Here is a 20,201-nt window from a genome sequence, read left to right on the forward strand (position 1 = left end):
CAAAGATAAGAACTGGCACACCAGACCAGCATTTCGGAATGCGGGACGGTATGTTGGGCGACAGTTAGGTTGGACTCACACCGCTGTCCGGAGCATCGACAGGCACGCCTTCGCTGGTCATTGTGGCTCAATTCGAAACGGGGCGGCGCGAAGTAGCCGCGCGGTTTAGGGCGCCATGTCACGGAATGAGCGGCCCCTCTCGCCGAAGGTTCGAGTTCTCTCTCTGGTACGGGTGTCTGTGTTGTTCTTAGCAGAAGTTAGTTTAAATAGTGTGTAAGTCGAGGAACTGATGACCTCAGCAGTTTTCCCTTTTAGGTGTTGACACACATTTGAACATTTTTTTCGAACCAGATCTCATCACTGAAGGCAAGTCTTCTCCAGTCAATCAGATTCCTGACCGAATGTTACACTGCTGACAGTAATTCACCTGCAGGATGAGGATGTTAAACGAGGAGTGTCACCAAAGCTGCTTCCCAAGCAGTTGTCTCCCATCTAATACCCCCGCAACCATCATCATCATCATCATCATCATCATCATCATCAACAACAACAACATTAACACGACGTAATAGTATAAAACGAATGAATACAATCATTAGAGTCCACGAGGATACTCGGTAAGCCAAAAATTGTTTAGTTTAGGAAATTTCCCACTTAAATGAAGCGGACTGATGTATACAGAGTTCGTGACATGGATAGAAAATACGAGGGTTGTCCAGAAAGTTAAGTTCCGATCGGCCGCGGAATGGAAACCACAGTGAAAACCAGAAACGTTTGAATAAAATGTTCTCGGGTTCCCAACCGCGTCAATTGGTTAAAACTACACGAGCTTTCGGCCAAGCACTCCTTGGCCATTGTCAGGTGTTATGACTGCCAGTGGGCTGTTGGTGCACCCTTATATACGCTAGCTGCCGGCTGTGACGTCACTGGTGTCCGTGACATTGCCATATATGGTCATATTTTGAGTCGGCATTCGATGTGCCCTATTCAAACGCGCGATCGCTGGATCCCACGCAGCGCTGAGCTGTAAGCCACGGTCTCTATTCAGGGTGTTTGTGGTAATTTTTATTTCAATAGCTTCCTTTATTAAACTGTTCCAGAAGCCGTTACTGCGAGCCACGACAGAGGTATCGCCAAATTTTATGTGGTGACCGTTTTCTAACGCATGCTCAGCTAACGCAGATTTATCTGGATAGCATAGGCGATAATACCGCTCATGTTCTTTCCTGCGTTGTTCCACAGTGCACACTGTTTGTCCGATGTTCTTCTGGCCACACTCACAAGGTATTTCGTAGACTCCAGGTGTCCTGAGACCTACATCGTCTTTAAGTGGTCTCAGTAATTGACGGATTTTCGTTGGAGGCCTGAAGATTGATTTGATCTTGTGTCTTTTCAACAGGCGGCTTATCTTGCCAGACACAGAGACACAGAATGGCAGCAAAGCAAGTTTCTTTTTCTGCTCTTCGTCGGTGGTCTTATTCTGATATTTCCCAGAAATCACTTCATTCACTTGATGGGTGCTGTAGCCGTTATTCCTGAAAACCTTGCGTAGGTAGCTCAGTTCGTGGGGCAGGTTGTCGTCGTCTGATATTACTCTGGCACGATGCACCAATGTTTGCAATACACTGCGCTTCTGTGCTGCGTGGGATCCAGCGATCGCTCGGTTGAAGAGGGGACATCGAACGTCGACTCAAAATATGACCGTATATGGCAATGTCACGGACACCAGTGACGTCATAGCCGGCAGCTAGCGTATATAATGGCGCACCAACAGCCCACTGGCAGTCATAACACTTGACAATGGCCAAGAAGTGCTTGGCCGAAAGCTCGTGTAGTTTTAATCAATTGACGCGATTGGAAACCCGAGAACATTTTATTCAATGTTATTGCCGCGAGACTCTGCATTCATACAGAAACGTTTTATTTGCAACAGTTAGGCACACCTTCCACCTACTTCTCTACATAGTCGCCGCTCCAACCTCGGGTGTTGTCGTAGTGTTGTATCAACTTTCCAATATTCTTGTCATAGAAAGCAGCCGCCTGTGGTTTCGGCCAGTTATCTGCACTGGTCTGCAGCTCGTTGTCTGTGGAAAAATTTTGTCTTTATAGCCAGCGGTTCTTGTGAGCAGAGATGAGAGTCAGGGGGAGACAATTACGGACTGTACTGTGGGTGACCAAACACTTCTCATCGGAAACGCTGTAGGAGCGTTTTCATTGCCCCTGCAGTGTGCGGCCGAGAATTGGCATGAAGAAGGAACTGCTCGACAGTTGTGTTGTGTGGGCTGCATGACACAGGCGAAATCTCTAACCTGGCCTTCATACTTGGCGGGAGACGCTATTCCCTACCCATCTATACGTTCTCACTGTTCACTCAAAACTGAGAACAGCGACGCAATACGATCGACGGGCATACTAGAAACACTGACTAACACATCTGTGCAAAGCTTTACCGGATTTTACCAGTGGTTTCCTTTTCTCGACCGATCAGAACTTACTTCCTGGACAACCCTCGTAAAACAGATTTATTAATGAAGACCTTTCCTTCTTTAGAAACTGTCTTTCCCCAAAAATTCAATCACATTAGGTCAAATTCTACAGAAAAGCCACGGATTAATCACGGAGTAGAGGTTTTTGTAGACTGGTACGCATTAGTCAGAAACAGCTCTGACAGTAATACAAACATCAAACGGAGTGCTTTACGAGAGAAGAATAGTGGCATTAGGTAATAAAATAAAGACAATATAGAATATAGATAAGGAAGTGACTGGTATACCCAGATATGAGGAGGAGCAGGTGCAAGGACGTGCCGAAATTTCTACGAATTTTCTTATGTGAAAACTTCTAAAGCATGTTAAATAAAACAAATGTTATTGACATTCTGTATTTTTATTCTATATATCTCCATATTTGGGGCTCTCTGTCGCTATAGGGCTAGGAGTTGTAGCGTGCAAAATGGTAGTCGGCAACGTAACTGTGTCGCTCCGTGAAAAACAGCGTGCTGTAATCGAATGTCGAATTCGAAGAGTACGTCAACACACGGAGTGCGCTCTCCTTCACCATGACAATGCGAGAACACACATAAGCGCTGTGGCATCTGCAACAACCCAACGCCTTGTGTTCCTCCGTGCTGTCCTGACATTTTCATCTGTTTCCAAAACTTAAAGAACGCCTTCGAGAACTCCACTTTGATGGTGATAAGTCGGTGCAAGCAAACGTGAGGTTGTGGCTCTGTCAGCAAAGCTAAACATTGTACAGCGACGGTATCAGCAAACTGGGGTCTCGTTGTGAGAAACGTGTTCGCCACCAGGGTGACTGTGTTGAGAAAAAAATCATTGACGTGAAAAATAATGAGGTACAATGTCAATACAGATTGTTTTATTTAATAAGCTTTGTTTTTTGACATGAAAAATTTAAAGTCATTACCTTTCGGCATGCGCGCATATCTTTGAGTGAATGGTGTATTGTTAACATGCGTGTGCAAAGTTACTAAACTTTTTAACATGCATTTGACAAGTATTACTGATGATAGGAGGTTATTTGCTATTTGGGGAGCAAAATAACTGATGATGGTCGAAGTAGAGAAGATATAAAATGCACAGGATAGGGTAGCATGGAGAGCTGCATCAAACCAGTCTCAGGACTGAAGACCACAACAACAACAATGAGGTTATCAGGTTTAATAGACATTGCCATCGAATATCTCAGACCAATCAATAGAAACATCAGTAGTATGGATATGTCCATAACTACATAAGGAAGAGTAATTTTCACAATGAAAACTTTCAAATCAAAAATTTGTGATAAAATACAAATGGAGTTGCAATTCTTCTTAGTTGAGTAACATAGTTAGTTATTTGTGTAATCAGTTGTTTATCGCTGGTTCCCGATTGGCCCAAATATGCTGAAGCTGAGCCTCCGTACAATATAAGAAAGGAGATCAACAAAAACCATTAAACTTCGTTCAATTTCCAGTTTCGTTTTCTTGAAAATTTTGGATAACGTAATATACGAGCGTCTTCTTAACCATTGTATTTGAAATAAAATATTTTCAAGTTAACAGGTTGCAATTCTAACGGGATTCCGATATTGCGAAAGCTATTGACACATATAGCGGGAAAGTACTTAATTCGGTGGACAATAAATTACGTGTTACTGGTATATTCTGTGGTTTATAATAGGCATTTAGCTGTGCAAATCGCAGTATCCTTTTAAATAAACTAGAATATTATGCTGTGAAAGGAAAAGCTGGAAAGTGGTTCGGATCGTATCCCTTTGATAGGAAACAGAGGAGTGTCGATAACAAAGAGTTCTGTATTTGACTATGAGTCATTATCTAAAAGGGAAAAGATTACGAATGCTGTCCCACAATGTTGTGTTACAGCCCGCACACGTTTAGTTATATATCTTAAAGACTTTTAATCAATGATTACTAGCGATCCTGCTCGTTTTGTTGGATAATACACATGTGGCAGTAAATACCAAATCAAGCTCACTTTCAGAAGGAACTGTTAATGACATTTTCGTGGGAATTAACAACTGGTTTATATCCAATTCTTGGTCACTGAACTTTGAAATGGTTCTCTGTGTTCAGCTGATAACTTGTTAGAGGTTTTCCTTCCAGCATTATATCTGAAATATGATGACAAGCAGTTAGAAGAGATGGGCAGTATTAAATGCTTAGGATTACAACTCGATAATAAATTCAGTTCTTAGGAGCATGCCACAGAACTGTTGAAGCGACGAAACTAATTTCTATTTACAATGTAGATGTCACCATACATAGACGATGTAAAAATGAAAAGAAGCAAACATACTTCACTTACTTCCATTGCATAATATCATACAGGATCTTTTTGTTTGGGTAACATATCAGTTTAAGCGAATATTCTACTTATCTAGAAATGCGTACTGTTATTAGTGGTGTGAACTCAAGAATGTCCTGGAGAGGCCTACTCAAGGAAGTAGGTATAATAACTACTGTTTCATAATAAATTTATTCCTCAATGAAATTTTATCATAAATAATATATAACTTTCTTTAGTTCTATAGCTCATTTTGTAGAATTCATACTAGAAATAAGAATGATCTTATCAAAGATTGAAAGTCACATTGTAACTAACCCGTTACTACGGGTTATTACGTTATTATTGGGAATGTAAATACTTATTGCTTGGGAAGTTAACGTGAGAAGATTAGGGTCGCCACCGCCTCTAACCATACAACTAATCGAAGATTTGGTCGAGTCGGAAAATAAATTAATTTGATCACAGACCAAAAACTCACAAAAATGGATACGTTGTGATGTCGCTCATAGTGGATACAATGTAATCAATAGTACTGCCCGCGCACTGTTCACGACAATCAAACATTTAAAATAAAATAGAAAATGCATGAACACTGCATAAGATCAGCTCCCAGAACACACCTGAAGATAAGACTTAATCTAAAGCACTTGTTTTAAAATAAAAAAGGAAACTAATCACTGGACCTGTGCGTAAGGAAACGCGTTGGATGTGCTAACGGGAAAGCTATGAGGTAAGTGGCTTAGGTGCAAAACCGTAACCACGGAACACAAGAGAAAATTATGGATAAAATCATTTATTCCTAAGACATTAAAGAAAAGCATCGATACATTCACCGTTTTAATGTACTCCTAAAATCATTGGTGTGAATCATTCATACCACTGCTGTTGCCTGATCGCAATAACTCGTAAAGCGGCACACGTTTCGCAGTACACCCGCGTGCCCACGTGGTTTGTGGAGATGCACTTCGTAGGTATCGTATCCAAGTTGCAACAATATCACATCACACAATCATGAGCGGTTAAAGTTCTTTAAAACAAGCGTGAGACCGGACAGTTAGTGATGACGGTAGCCCAACAAAACTTTAATGTTCAACCACGAGGTCGGCTCCCCACGGACGAAAGATACATTAAGCAAGAAAAATTTACGAGAAGGCAAAGCTATTAATATTTAGAAAAATGAAAGCTTATACAACCACAGCTGAAGGCAAACAGACATTCATACAGAAGCGAGTGCTCACTTCTTATCGACACCTTTGTGTGGCGCTCTTCCGGTGGATCCAAGTCTGCTATAGAAATTTACTAAGTGAAACATCTGCCAAAGTTTTGCATTCCTTGCTGCGACAAGGCAAAGCAATCTTTCAGAGTTGAAAAGCGAGACCAGAAGCTAACAGCTCTCCCCTCGCCAAGTAACAACGCGCCACGCGGTCAGTCTAACTCACCCTTCTTCGACTGAATCACAGCTGTGGACGCTTCCCGTACCGGCGGCAGACTGCCCTCCCGCTTCTTCTCCAGCCTCTTCCACGCTCCGCCTGGCCCGGAAAACCCAAAGATGCCATTTCCGCCACCAACCTAACGCAGGTGGATTTCTCACAAGTAGCGAAAACCTCTTTGCCTACTTGACCACTACGCGAGTTGGCTATTCTGTACAACTGCTGCAGAATCTGTACGACTATCGCAGACTTTCTGCAGCAGACTATGCCACCGTCTAGCAACGTGACACACAACCACATTCATTCAATCACGCCACTATGAGAGTAAAGAGAAAAGAGAAACAAGGAAAAGAAAGAGAAATGGTAATGAAAATGGGCTACCGGACTAATGAAAGGTGGCTACAGGACCCTTTCAACATGTTTTGGTCCAGGCAGGTGTCCATTATCCAGGGACACAAATTTTCAAATTTTGCCTGGAGCTATGAAATGTTTAGCTGCTATTAGGAATCCACCCCATTCATGAATTTTGTAGTATTATTAATAATTGTACTATTAATAATATGAGATAATGTGTTATTTAAAATCTGACTTCTTCACATATTTAATGCGGTAATGTGACCAATCTAGGTAAATGATGTAAACTGATTTTGTCTTTCATAGTGCGTGGCTAGATAACCTTAGAATTATCGGATGCACTTCAGCGTTTGTTTCGCGACATATCTCTTAGAAGAAAATACAGGTATGGGTAATTTTTTTGATTTATTTGAGGTGCATGTTGAAAATTTAACTTTTTAGTACCCATGCATACTCAATGGCCTGTGAACCTTTTTATTTTGTGCGTATAACAAATGTGTTTTCCATATTCTGTTACTGAAACAAAGTTTTGCAACGCAGTTTCGATAAGGATAAACTGCTGTTTGATTATACATAAGTATATATTATGGTTAAAATGGCTCTGAGCACTATGGGTCTTAACATCTGAGGTCATCAGTCCCCTAGACTTAGAAATACTTAAACCTAACTAATCTAAGGACATCACACACATCCATGCCCGAGGCAGGATTCGAACCTGCCACGTAGCGGTCACGCGGTTCCAGACTGAAGCGCCTAGAACCGCTCGGCCACTCCGGCCGGTAGTATATATTACGTTCTATTGTTCTATAAAGTATTTGCATCCTCGAGCGTATATTTCCTATGAATCCCTTTTACAAAAACAAGACCAAATCTAGTATTCAAAACAGTTACATTTAAGAGATTTGACATAGAAGCATAGGAATTTTCATTTTGTGTCTGTGCCACCTGACAGCATGAATGACCAACCATAGAGGAATTATCATTATCATTTAGTAATGAAATTTTCGTCTGAAGCTGTTACCGGCCTGGCTGGTACAATCACAATTGTTTGATGTAACTCTAAACTGTACTTCGTTAGCTGACAGGAACGCTTATTTTCCGACTGTGAACTCTACGACCCCTACCTGAAGCTTCGGCCCAAGATGAAAAGGCAGGGAAGAGCTGCATGGAACTGTCGGCTGTAGATTTGCTGGTAAGTCTAAACACAATATAAAGTTCGCCAGTGAGAGAACGAGCGCTGTTATACTGAATAGGTTAACACAGGTTTGGTGGTATCATCTCTCTTATGAATGGGCGTACAAAAACTGCCACAGCGTCTACAAAAATGCATCGACAGAAATGGTGATTATGTCTAAAAATAGCTAAACGTTCAAGCTGTAGACTGATGTAAACCATTGTAGAAATAAACAGGTCTATGTACTTAGGAAAAAATAGGAAACCTTTCTTTTGGGATTACACAAGTATACTGATCACTTTCTGATTCAGTCAACGCGGCATGGCAGATGTATACGAATGTAAGTTAGTGTGAGGCACTCACGAATTGCTTTAAATGTTACAATGAACATATCGTTGCGCCACGCACGTGAACCACCTAATAACTGCCTTTTACTGTTGAAATGTACTTTTTAATTTCAAGTCACCTCCATACCCCGACGAGCGAATAAGGCTTCCGTTGCTGTGTCTCAGGGAATCCCAACACCCTCTCTTTTCAGTGTCGTTGCCAAAGCTCGCGCAACAAAGAAACAAACGTGATGCTAACGGCCGGCTATACGCACATACAACAATATGAAGCGCGCAAAGGAATTTAGTCATAGCATGGCATTCAAAAGCACATCGACACCGATGGACAATTCCCGTATTATTTTGAGCAGTAGTACTGCAAGTATCAGTATTAAATACCCTGGGCGAACTACCAAAATATGTTGGAACACAACACATTTTATAGACGTGAGTATATGGTGTCAAAGTGCCAGTGTGCTGTGGAAGGAAGCGAGACTTCTGAAACCAGGAATAAGAGTGGGCAGTGGACTGCAGCTTTGGAAAAGCGCCAGCGCAGCGTCATCGGTATAGCAGCGGCAGCGGCAGGTGGCCTCGGTGGAGATTGCTGCACCCTCGACACGTTCTCATTTCGGTCTCGAGTGCAGTAACTTCCCAGAGGACTCCTGCTATCCTGCTACAGGCGTCTGCGCCGCTCCGTTCAGCCAGGCAGCAGCTGCAGGGCAGGTCAGCACGTTCCGACCCCACTCTACTCTGGAAGCGTTTGCGATACTTCACGTTGCCATGCCCCAAGAACAGTTCCAGTTCTGTATGGACCACGAACCATCTGCTTTGTTGGTGATCATATTGCTCGCATTCAGGACGTTTTCAGCACACCGCTCACCTTAAAAAAAAAAAAAAAAAAAAAGAAATGGCTCTGAGCACTATGGGACTCAACTGCTGAGGTCATTAGTCCCCTAGAACTTAGAACTAGTTAAACCTAACTAACCTAAGGACATCACAAACATCCATGCCCGAGGCAGGATTCGAACCTGCGACCGTAGCGGTCTTGCGGTTCCAGACTGCAGCGCCTTTAACCGCACGGCCACTTCGGCCGGCCCGCTCACCTTACCTAAGGGTTGTGTACCCTTTCTTCCAGCGTTGGTTCTCTTTGAATTGCAGCTTACCTACTGCGACTGATACACATTGTTTCCAGTCAACACTGTGGAGTCACTAGAGTCCGGGGCCGCAGTATGAGCGCGAGGCGAATGATCGTTTTTAATATACGAGGGCCTGCTGAAAGCAATACCTCAGAATTCTTTATATGAAATCTCTTCAAGGGTTTTAAAATCTGTATTGTATTGTATGTTAACCGGGGGCCTAGAAACGACGGAGAGGCTCCGTCCCCGCTGCAGCCGCAGTGGTCCACAGCCCCACGACATCTACCGCAGTCCACTTCATCCCTCAGCCGCCCTACACCGAACCACTCTTTCATGGTTATTGTGCGATTCGGCCTCCGGTGGACGCCCCCCCCCCCCCCCCCCCCCCAGGGAACGTCTCATACCAGATGAGAGTAACCCCTATGTTTGCGTGGTAATGGTGGTGTACGCTTACGTGGAGAACTTGTTTGCGCAGCAATCGTCGGCATAGTGTAACTGAAGCGGAATAAGGGGAACCAGCCCGCATTCGCCGAGGCAGATGGGAAACCGCCTAAAAACCATCTACAGACTGGTCAGCTCACCGGACCTCGACACAAGTCCGCCGGGCGGATTCGTGCTGGAGACCAGGCGCTCCTTCCCATTCCGGAAAGCCGTGCTTTATACCGCACGACTAACTGGGGAGGCCTTTTAAAATTTAATAAACGTTATTAACATTCTACACCGTTACACTATATTTATGCATATTTATTCCTCAACCTAGTCACCACGGGGACGTACACATCTCTGCCAACTAGAGGCCAGTTTATTGATGTCACTGTAGAATGTCTGCCGGCCGGGGTGGCCTAGCGGTTCTAGGCGCTTCGGTCTGGAACCACGCGACCGCTACGGTTGCAGGTTCGAACCCTGCCTCGGGCATGGATGTGTGTGATGTCCTTAGGTTGGTTAGGTTTAAGTATTTCTAAGTCCTAGGGGACTGATGACCTCAGAAGTTAAGTCCCATAGTGCTCAGAGCCACTTGAACCATTTTTTTGTAGAATGTTTGACTTTGTTGACGGAACGACAACCACATCTTTGCTTGCAGGCTTCATCACTATCAAACTGAAGTACTTCAAGTTTTGGAAACAGATGAAAATAAGTTGGGAGCAAGTCGGGATTGTATGGAGAATGATCGATGACAGTGAATCCAAGGCGTCGGATTGTTATTGACGTCGCAGCGTTCGTGTTTAGTCTGGCATTGTCATGCTGAAGGAGAGGCTCTTCCATGTGTGGGTGAACTCCTCGAATTCGAAACTTGATTACAGCTCGCTCTTCCTCACGCACCAACATGTTACGTTAAAAACGGAAGTGTTACACGCTACAATTTGGAGACCTCTAGCGGCAGCCGGCTGCAGATCTGTCGACATGAATAAAAAAGATGTAGAATGTAACACTTGTTTTATTTAAAAAGGAACTTTAAGGGTTCTCACCTATAAAATTGGGAGGCCTTACTTTTCAGTACACCTTCGTATTAAAGTGGACTTAAAGCAATTAATTAACAGGAGATAGACGAAATAATATCGTATGTCATTTATGCAGAATGTTTCTTACATTGACTTTTATCTGTGTGTACTTACTCTAGGTGGTCAGAAAAAGTGTGAAAAGTCTGCGAGGATGTTGGAGGGTAAGTTGTCCTGAGAAGTTCGATACATTGCCCCATTTCCGAGTTGATTAGCATTGAAGTTAGCCAGTGGCACCGTTTCACGTGCTAATTCAAGGCACTTGCCAGATAAATGGTTCAAATGGTTCTGAGCACTATGGGACTCAACATCGTAGGTCATAAGTCCCCTAGAACTTAGAACTACTTAAACCTAACTAACCTAAGGACAGCACACACATCCATGCCAGAGGCAGGATTCGAACCTGCGACCGTAGCGGTCCCGCGGTTCCGGACTGCAGCGCCAGAACCGCACGGCCACCGCGGCCGACTTGCCAGATAAAATTAGTACCAGTTTTTCTCATAGCTTAGTGATACCGGGCGTGACAGCTCAACCTTTGGCTCTGCTTCGATCCTTACTACCATCCCATGTCCAATTTTTGTATCGCTCTCTTGTTCGGTTTGTGGAAAATAAACGAAGAACGAGTTTGGCGACACCAGCTGTGGCAGGCCGCTTGCATCTGCGGCTGCAATGACCTGCTGGCTACCTTCAATGCTAATTTATTCGGAAACGGCGCAGCAAATTGAACTTTTTTCTTGACAGTTATTCCTCAGCACAGCGCACCTTACAACACCCTTACAAGCTTTTCAGACCGATTCTGACCACCCTGCAGAAAATGAAGGTCTTCGTTGCAGTATCTGTCTGTATGTTCAAACTAATCGAAGGAAGTACTGTAGGAATTATTATACGTTTTCACTGACAGATAGACGGATTCGTGGGCAAGATTTGTGTATATAATTTATAAAATTTCGTGAAGATTGGCTGGTCTGTGATGAATTAAAGTCCCCCGCCTCCGTGGAAACGATGCCATTCGCATCTAGTGGTAACAGGTATAGGGCTGCGCAGCTGCGATGCCTGGCTGGTACGAACTACCGCTACTGGGAGGTCGGCACGAGCTACCACCGACATCCTGAATGACCTGCGGTGGAGGGCTTCCAAGAAAAGATTTTTTAGCATAGAGTGAGTATTCAAGGGGTGTGAAGCGCAATGCGGTAAAAGGTCACGCAGAAAACGGACTGGCGTTGCAGTTGGTTGGCCGCAGGTGGCTACGGCTTGCGCTGCGATTAGTGCTGCACTCTAGCAGAACATATGGCGCGGTACCTTGCAGCTATCACCATTCCCACGTCACCTCATACCATACGCCAGTTACAAAGGAACAGGTAATGTGGTCTCGTCCGAAGAGCGAGGTGCCAAAGCACGACAATGTGGATATCTCGCAACGCAACCACAAGAAAAGACAGTCGCAGTCGCTGCAAATCGAATCGGCGAATCAGCGACACTGGCGTAGCCATATCCATAAACGTTTCGCAACGCTGCCGCATCGGCACTTCTGCTTACGGCCGAGCATATGACTACTCAGCCCAGTTCGCAGTCACCGAGTAAAGACGACAGCATTGTCTTCTAGCGCGCCAGCTGTGTGGTCAGTTAGGCAGAGCTCTACGTGAAAATTGTTGTTAAATGTACTCTGAGTGAGAGATTTGTACATTGTCTGTATCCAGTGGTACGTTAATGTTCAAAGACAGTTGTAAACACTCGTGTCATTCCTGTAGAAATGGAATGTATAAAAAGTAATTCTAGTTATTTATGCTGTAGTCACGTTATCTAATATTTTATGTGTTGTAGTATCCACTCGGCCTCCTCCTGGAGCACCGTCACCGTTGTAGTGACGAGTGTTTATCGTCCAGTGTAGTACATAATATTAACGCTTTCTGAGGACTTCCCTAGGATGCGCACCTTAAATAGTTAAAGTCTATCTTACTCATTTAACTTTGTTCAGTTCTTTTTATCTCTACGAAGTGCACGTAAACAGAATTACCACTACGCCAGACGCGTCGTCCAGATGTAGATACTTAGTCTTACCCATGTGACACTCGGGAAGGTCACGAGTGACATACAACTGGAAAATTGTAGTTCACTTTTTAAGTGAATACGAAATAAATGTTTATCCTATTTAAAAAATTGTCACAGTGACAAGATTTCTAAATGGTGCCAGCTTTGATAAACTGAAATTGTGAACATAATGCTGAATTTATGTAAGAACGTTTTGGTACTCCTGCAGATCTGTTGATTTCGTACTTATTATTGGAGGATTGCGCTGTGGGCGTATTATTCATGAACATCTACAGTATCTGATAAAAAGTATGCGGACACCTCTTACTGGACATTATATGGGTTGTGTCCACTCTTCGTCTTTGCGACGGCTTGAACTCTGCTTGACATCTCTCCTACAGGATTCCTTATAGATGGATTTAACAATGGCGTATTTCAGTGTTCCTGGGAGAATGGTCTGAGTTCGTGATGAATGACATATTTAAAAAAACACAGCCCTTATTGTTGATAGCTAGTAAGTTAGTTTCATGTTACATGGATAATTTTGCACGATGGATCGGAATATTGTGGAACCGGTTATTTTACATTCACATACTAAACTAATTTTTACTTGTTGTTACATTCTGAACATTTATAAGCTCCTCTTGTATGGGAACAGGTATTTAGAAGTCGACTTGAAACACCACCAAGTCCAGATGAAGTTTTATTTTTGAGAAATTATATATTTTCCCTAATTACAGAAAAAGTGAGTGAGAGGAATTATCGTTAAATAATATGAGTTTCTTTTCCAACATACTGATCTGTTTTTCTCTTGAACTGTTTGTCTCTATATTTTCTACCACATTTAAGATATGATTATTAAATATATTTGCTATCTGATTGATCATTTATATACTCTCCATTTAAATCAATAGTAATGTTACTCAGTTCTCTGGCCTGTTGATCCGTCTTATTTCTCTACATTCCAAACAGACTTAAATCTGTTGTCGGAGTTACTAATTTCATATATAGTATTCCTTGATTTTTCAAATGTCTCAGTAATTTTGAATAGTTTTTCTAATGTCCAACTACTGCAGGATCTTTACTTGTTCTTCACAACAGATACAGTTCCCTTTCCTTTTCGTAAGATCCTTTAATTTTTCTAGTGATTCACAGGCTCCCACATGGCTGTTTAACTTTGTGACTAGAGTTTTGTAATTTGATATTATTATTAATTCCATCCCGGGCCATCTATTCTCAAAAATATTTGGATTGGGATGGTTAATTATACCCATCGCCACCGAGAGGTATCTGTACCGTAAGGAAATACCTTATTTATTGTAATTAAATGTGTATCATGATCACAGAGACAATGTGTTGTTGGATATTCAGTTATTTTTTTACTCTGAGCTTCACAAAAAATAAAATAAAAAATTATCAATTGGAGTCCTACTGTATTTCTCCAGACACGTTGAAAATTTAGTTACTGAGATCAAATTGTACTATTCAAATATGTTTTTCAGATCGTGTTTCCTATGAGAATCCGTTAGAAAATCTACAATGGAATCACTACAGGCTATTAACTGCTTGCTACTGTGTGACTGTGTTAATATTTGTAACAACTCCGCCTTTTCTCACATTACTTCTACACGAGTAAGATGCTAGAGTTCAACCTTTTACATTTAACTAGTCTAACCCTGTGGTTATGTGGTGCTCAAAAGGCACACGATGTCTTTCTTTTCAGAGCTCTTAAAATGTTCAAAACAGACAAGAACTTTAGTATTGAATTGCCTTATAATCAGACAAAATAAAAGAACTTTACTTGTATGTACACTCTTAAGCATTTTGTTGTTCCTTCTGATGTTTTAACTTCTTTCACGACGATTCAAGAATCTAACCAAAAAAAGGTACTCCTCTGACACCAGTAACCTCAAGGTTCATGCTTTTCGTGACGGTGGCATCCCGTACATTTTCTGCAAGAAGCTCAGCAAACCTACGTAGTAGTGCTGAAAAGTAATTCTTCCGAAATTTTTACACTGTTCTCAATATCGATTGAGGCATTACATGTCATACATAATACTCTGTCGACTTTTCCGCTTCAGTGACGCAACTTGAAACCATCTGCTGCTAGAGGGCTCCGAATTGTAGCGTGTAACGTGGCGAAGTGTAACCTAACTATGTCGGAGCGTGAAAACAGCATGCTACATCTCATTACTTTCGCCGTTCTTCTGTTCACTCTCAGTCCATATCCTGTACGACTGTTGATTCCACTCAACAGGTGCTGTAATTCTTTTTCACTTACATAGAGGATAGCAATCATCAGCGAATCTTATTGTTAATATTCTTTCATCTTGAAATTCAATCCCACTCTTGAACCTTTTATTTAAGTCATTGCTTTTTCAATGTATGCATCGAACAGTAGGGCCGAGAGACCTCCGAATCTTACACTATCTTATTTAAAACGTAGCGAAAAGAGACTATTCCTATTAAATATCATCTGTCCAATATTAATTTTTCTTTTCAAATTTTCGCTTTCTCTACTTTTAGCCCACTTTTTTTTTTTGGTCATCAGTCTACTAACTGGTTTGATGCGGCCCGCCACGAATTCCTTTCCTGTGCTAACCTCTTCATCTCAGAGTAGCACTTGCAACCTACGTCCTCAATTATTTGCTTGACGTATTCCAATCTCTGTCTTCCTCTACAGTTTTTGCCCTCTACAGCTCCCTCTAGTGCCATGGAAGTCATTCTCTCATGTCTTAGCAGATGTCCTATCATCCTGTCCCTTCTTATCAGTGTTTTCCACATATTCCTTTCCTCTCCGATTCTGCGTAGAACCTCCTCATTCCTTACCTTATCAGTCCACCTAATTTTCAACATTCGTCTATAGCACCACATCTCAAATGCTTCGATTCTCTTCTGTTCCTGTTTTCCCACAGTCCATGTTTCACTGCCATACAATGCTGTACTCCAGACGTACATCCTCAGAAATTTCTTCCTCAAATTAAAGCCGGTATTTGATATTAGTAGACTTCTCTTGGCCAGAAATGCCTATCTTGCCATAGCGAGTCTGCTTTTGATGTCCTCCTTGCTCCGTCCGTCATTGGTTATTTTACTGCATAGGTAGCAGAATTCCTTAACTCCATTGACTTTGTGACCATCAATCCTGATGTTAAGTTTCTCGCTGTTCTCATTTCTACTACTTCTCATTACCTTCGTCTTTCTCCGATTTACTCTCAAACCATGCTGTGTACTCATTAGACTGTTCATTCCGTTCAGCAGGTCATTTAATTCTTCTTCACTTTCACTCAGGATAGCAATGTCATCAGCGAATCGTATCATTGATATCCTTTCACCTTGTATTTTAATTCCACTTCTGAACCTTTCTTTTATTTCCATCATTGCTTCCTCGATGTACAGATTGAAGAGTAGGGGCGAGAGGCTACAGCCTTGTCTTACACCCTTCTTAATACGAGCACTTCGTTCTTGATCGTCCACTCTTATTATTCCCTCTTGGTTGTTGTACATATTGTATATGACCCGTCTCTCCCTATAGCTTACCCCTACTTTTTTCAGAATCTCGAACAGCTTGCACCATTTTATATTGTCGAACGCTTTTTCCAGGTCGACAAATCCTATGAAAATGTCTTGATTTTTCTTTAGCCTTGCTTCCATTATTAGCCGTAACGTCATAATTGCCTCTCTCGTCCCTTTACTTTTCCTAAAGCCAAACTGATCGTCACCTAGCGCATTCTCAATTTTCTTTTCTATTCTTCTGTATATTATTCTTGTAAGCAGCTTCGATGCATGAGCTGTTAAGCTGATTGTGCGATAATTCTCGCACTTGTCAGCTCTTGCCGTCTTCGGAATTGTGTGGATGATGCTTTTCCGAAAGTCAGATGGTATATCGCCAGACTCATATATTCTACACACCAACGTGAATAGTCGTTTTGTTGCCACTTCCCCCAATGATTTTAGAAATTCTGATGGAATGTTATCTATCCCTTCTGCCTTATTTGATCGTAAGTCCTCCAAAGCTCTTTTAAATTCCGATTCTAATACTGGATCCCCTATCTCTTCTAAATCGACTCCTGTTTCTTCTTCTATCACATCAGACAAATCTTCACCCTCATAGAGGCTTTCAATGTATTCTTTCCACCTGTCTGCTCTCTCCTCTGCATTTAACAGTGGAATTCCCGTTGCACTCTTAATGTTACCACCGTTGCTTTTAATGTCACCAAAGGTTGTTTTGATTTTCCTGTATGCTGAGTCTGTCCTTCCGACAATCATATCTTTTTCGATGTCTTCACATTTTTCCTGCAGCCATTTCGTCTTAGCTTCCCTGCACTTCCTATTTATTTCATTCCTCAGCGACTTGTATTTCTGTATTCCTAATTTTCCCGGAACATGTTTGTACTTCCTCTTTTCATCAATCAACTGAAGGATTTCTTCTGTTACCCATGGTTTCTTCGCAGCTACCTTCTTTGTACCCATGTTTTCCTTTCCAACTTCTGTGATGGCCCTTTTTAGAGATGTCCATTCCTCTTCAACTGTACTGCCTACTGCGCTATTCCTTATTGCTGTACCTATAGCGTTAGAGAACTTCAAACGTATCTCTTCATTCCTTAGTACTTCCGTATCCCACTTCTTTGGGTATTGATTCTTCCTGACTAATGTCTTGAACTTCAGCCTACTCTTCATCACTACTATATTGTGATCTGAGTCTATATCTGCTCCTGGGTACGCCTTACAATCCAGTATCTGATTTCGGAATCTCTGTCTGACCATGATGTAATCTAATTGAAATCTTCCCGTATCTCCCGGCCTTTTCCAAGTATACCTCCTCCTCTTGTGATTCTTGAACAGGGTATTCGCTATTACTAGCTGAAACTTGTTACAGAACTCAATTAGTCTTTCTCCTCTTTCATTCCTCGTCCCAAGCCCATATTCTCCTGTAACCTTTTCTTCTACTCCTTCCCCTACAACTGAATTCCAGTCGCCCATGACTATTAGATTTTCGTCCCCCTTTACATACTGCATTACCCTTTCAATATCCTCATACACTTTCTCCATCTGTTCATCTTCAGCTTGCGACGTCGGCATGTATACCTGAACTATCGTTGTCGGTGTTGGTCTGCTGTCGATTCTGATTAGAACAACCCGGTCACTGAACTGTTCACAGTAACACACCACTACATTACCATATCGTTTCTTTACTAACACTGTTACGGCTATATAACATATTACGAATACATATTCACTTCTTTTGACCCGCCAGGCTAGCCGAGCTCACTAACGCGCTGCTTCCTGGACTCGGGTTGGCGCGCCTGCCCCGGATCGAATCCGCCCGGCGGATTATCGACGAGGGCCGGTATGCCGGCCAGCCTGAATGTGGATTTTAGGCGGTTTTCCACATCCCGCTAGGTGAATACCGGGCTGGTCCGCACGTTCCGCCTCAGTTACACGCGTCGCCGACATTTGAAACACGTCCGCAGGATTTCACGATTTACACTAGACGCAGACAGTTGGGGTACACTGATTCCGTCCTGGGGTGTACGGTGTGGCGGCAGGAAGGGCATCTGGCCATCCCTAACACTAACACTGCCAAATCTGTTGTAAACACGCCTACCCTGCGATCGCTGAGGGACTATGGCGTAAGCGAAAGAAGAAGAATTAGTTAATCTTTTTTCTTACTACTGCTATTATTATTGTTATTATTAACAATATTACTGTACTGAGACACAGCTTTGTCAATCTAAACATTTAAGAACGTCCAAAAATGGTAATTCCTCGCGTCCTCTGTCACTTGGCTTGACAATACTTGTGACCTGGCAGCCTTTTCCTAATTTGTCATGTACCATATTCGCGCATCTTTCTCGTTGGCTTAAACACTGTGTCAATACAATACGGCTTGCTTAGTATATTTGAGTCTGTCATGGCTTTCTGTGTCGTTAAAACCTGTGATGAAGTTTCCAGCAATAGAAGAGAAATATTAGGCATTGAATTATACTTTGGACTAAGGCCTTATGCCCATAAATCAAGTATCAGTAGTATCGCAAATTCCGGTCGTGAAAGCCTATATTGTATATTTGAACTTATATTGTATATTGAACTTCTTTTGTATATTGTATATATGAACTTTAGTATGTACACATATGGTGTCTCTTCTTTCAGACACGTCTGAAATAGCAGACACCATATGGTGATCTTGCAGCCATTATGTGAAATGAATCAAACGAAACAAAGACATTAGATGCCAACGGGCATTGAAACAAGTCAATGGCGAAAGTTGAAAATTTATGCTGAAACAGAACTCGAACCTGGATTTACCGATTCTCATGAGCAATTGCCCTGACAGATTCAAATTTTCATCTTATCCACGCTCTAATCTTGTAGTGCCCCTGCCAATAACCTTTAATACTCGCAGCATATCACTGATTCCCATATGAGGTCGAGAATATGTGTGCGTCTGCACAGAATGGATCATCTTCCGAAAGAAAAGACATCATAGATATATAAAAAAGGCGATCCTTTCTGTGAAGATACATACAGAGGCTCGATCTCACATGGGAATCAGCAACATGCTGTGAGTATTGAGGATAATGGGCACAAACACTACCTCAGTAGTGTGTGGGTAAGTTGAGAATTTGAGTCAGTCACGGATTGTGTCCGGACAGCAGAAGCGGAAGGAAACCGCTCATTGGAGGCGGTAGATCCCGTTTCGAGTCTCAGTCCGGTGCACACTTTAACTTTCCCCACTGGCTTGTTTCAGTGCAGCTGATGCCTTTGTTTGGTTTGCTTCACCGCAGTACTCGTCGCACCGCCTGCTGGCGGCGACCCCTGACCCGGCTGTCCCGTGTTGCAGTGCTCGTGCGCGGGTGACTGGCGCGATGGGGCGGTCGCAGAGCCCCATGGAGCTCGGCTAGAGGCGCCCCCACGGCTCCGGCACCCCCGCTGCGGCATCGGCATGGAACCGCCCGACCGCGACCGCGACCGCGGACACCGCCCTCTAGCCTTCGACAAGGTCAGTCTCACCGCCCTCTCACGCTCACCTGCTGCAGATGCGCTGGCTCAGCCAGAATAAATATGTATCTAATGGTCCCGTATCGTCTAAAAAAAGCAAATACGTAGTACATTTGCCATGTTGTTGATGCCAACGGCTTGCCTCGTTAAATAAGCCTGTTTCCATCAGATCGTCAAATTGTGGCCTTGCAAGTAGTGTGACGGTCGTTTCAAGGAACTTCTACGCAAGTTGAACGTACTGTGTCAGCTGCGGAATGATGCCGGTGTCACTGGTCTCGTGAACATTCACACACACATACGAGAGGTTCTGAATGCCCATATAGTATAGACCCCGACCGTGACATTGTCTTGTATGTTAACACCTTGATGATCAGCTACTTTGAAGAATTTTGGCCTAGAAAACCACCCACTTATGCCATATATGTAACTGATATATCTTAATGAGTAACACAT

General features: G+C 42.8%; 1 long non-coding RNA gene across 1 annotated transcript in view; it reads left to right on the forward strand.

The window, feature by feature from the left end:
* The window catches only part of LOC126457324 (uncharacterized), a 559,529-nt gene extending 539,786 nt beyond the window's left edge, over positions 1–19,743 (forward strand). Inside the window, exon 3 of the long non-coding RNA XR_007585456.1 lies at positions 19,591–19,743. This is a non-coding gene — a long non-coding RNA (uncharacterized LOC126457324). The remainder of the gene's footprint in view (positions 1–19,590) is intronic.
* Positions 19,744–20,201: the final 458 nt, after the last annotated feature.

This window comes from Schistocerca serialis, chromosome 1 (assembly GCF_023864345.2).
Source record: "Schistocerca serialis cubense isolate TAMUIC-IGC-003099 chromosome 1, iqSchSeri2.2, whole genome shotgun sequence".
In the NCBI taxonomy this organism is placed as follows: Eukaryota; Metazoa; Arthropoda; class Insecta; order Orthoptera; family Acrididae; genus Schistocerca; species Schistocerca serialis.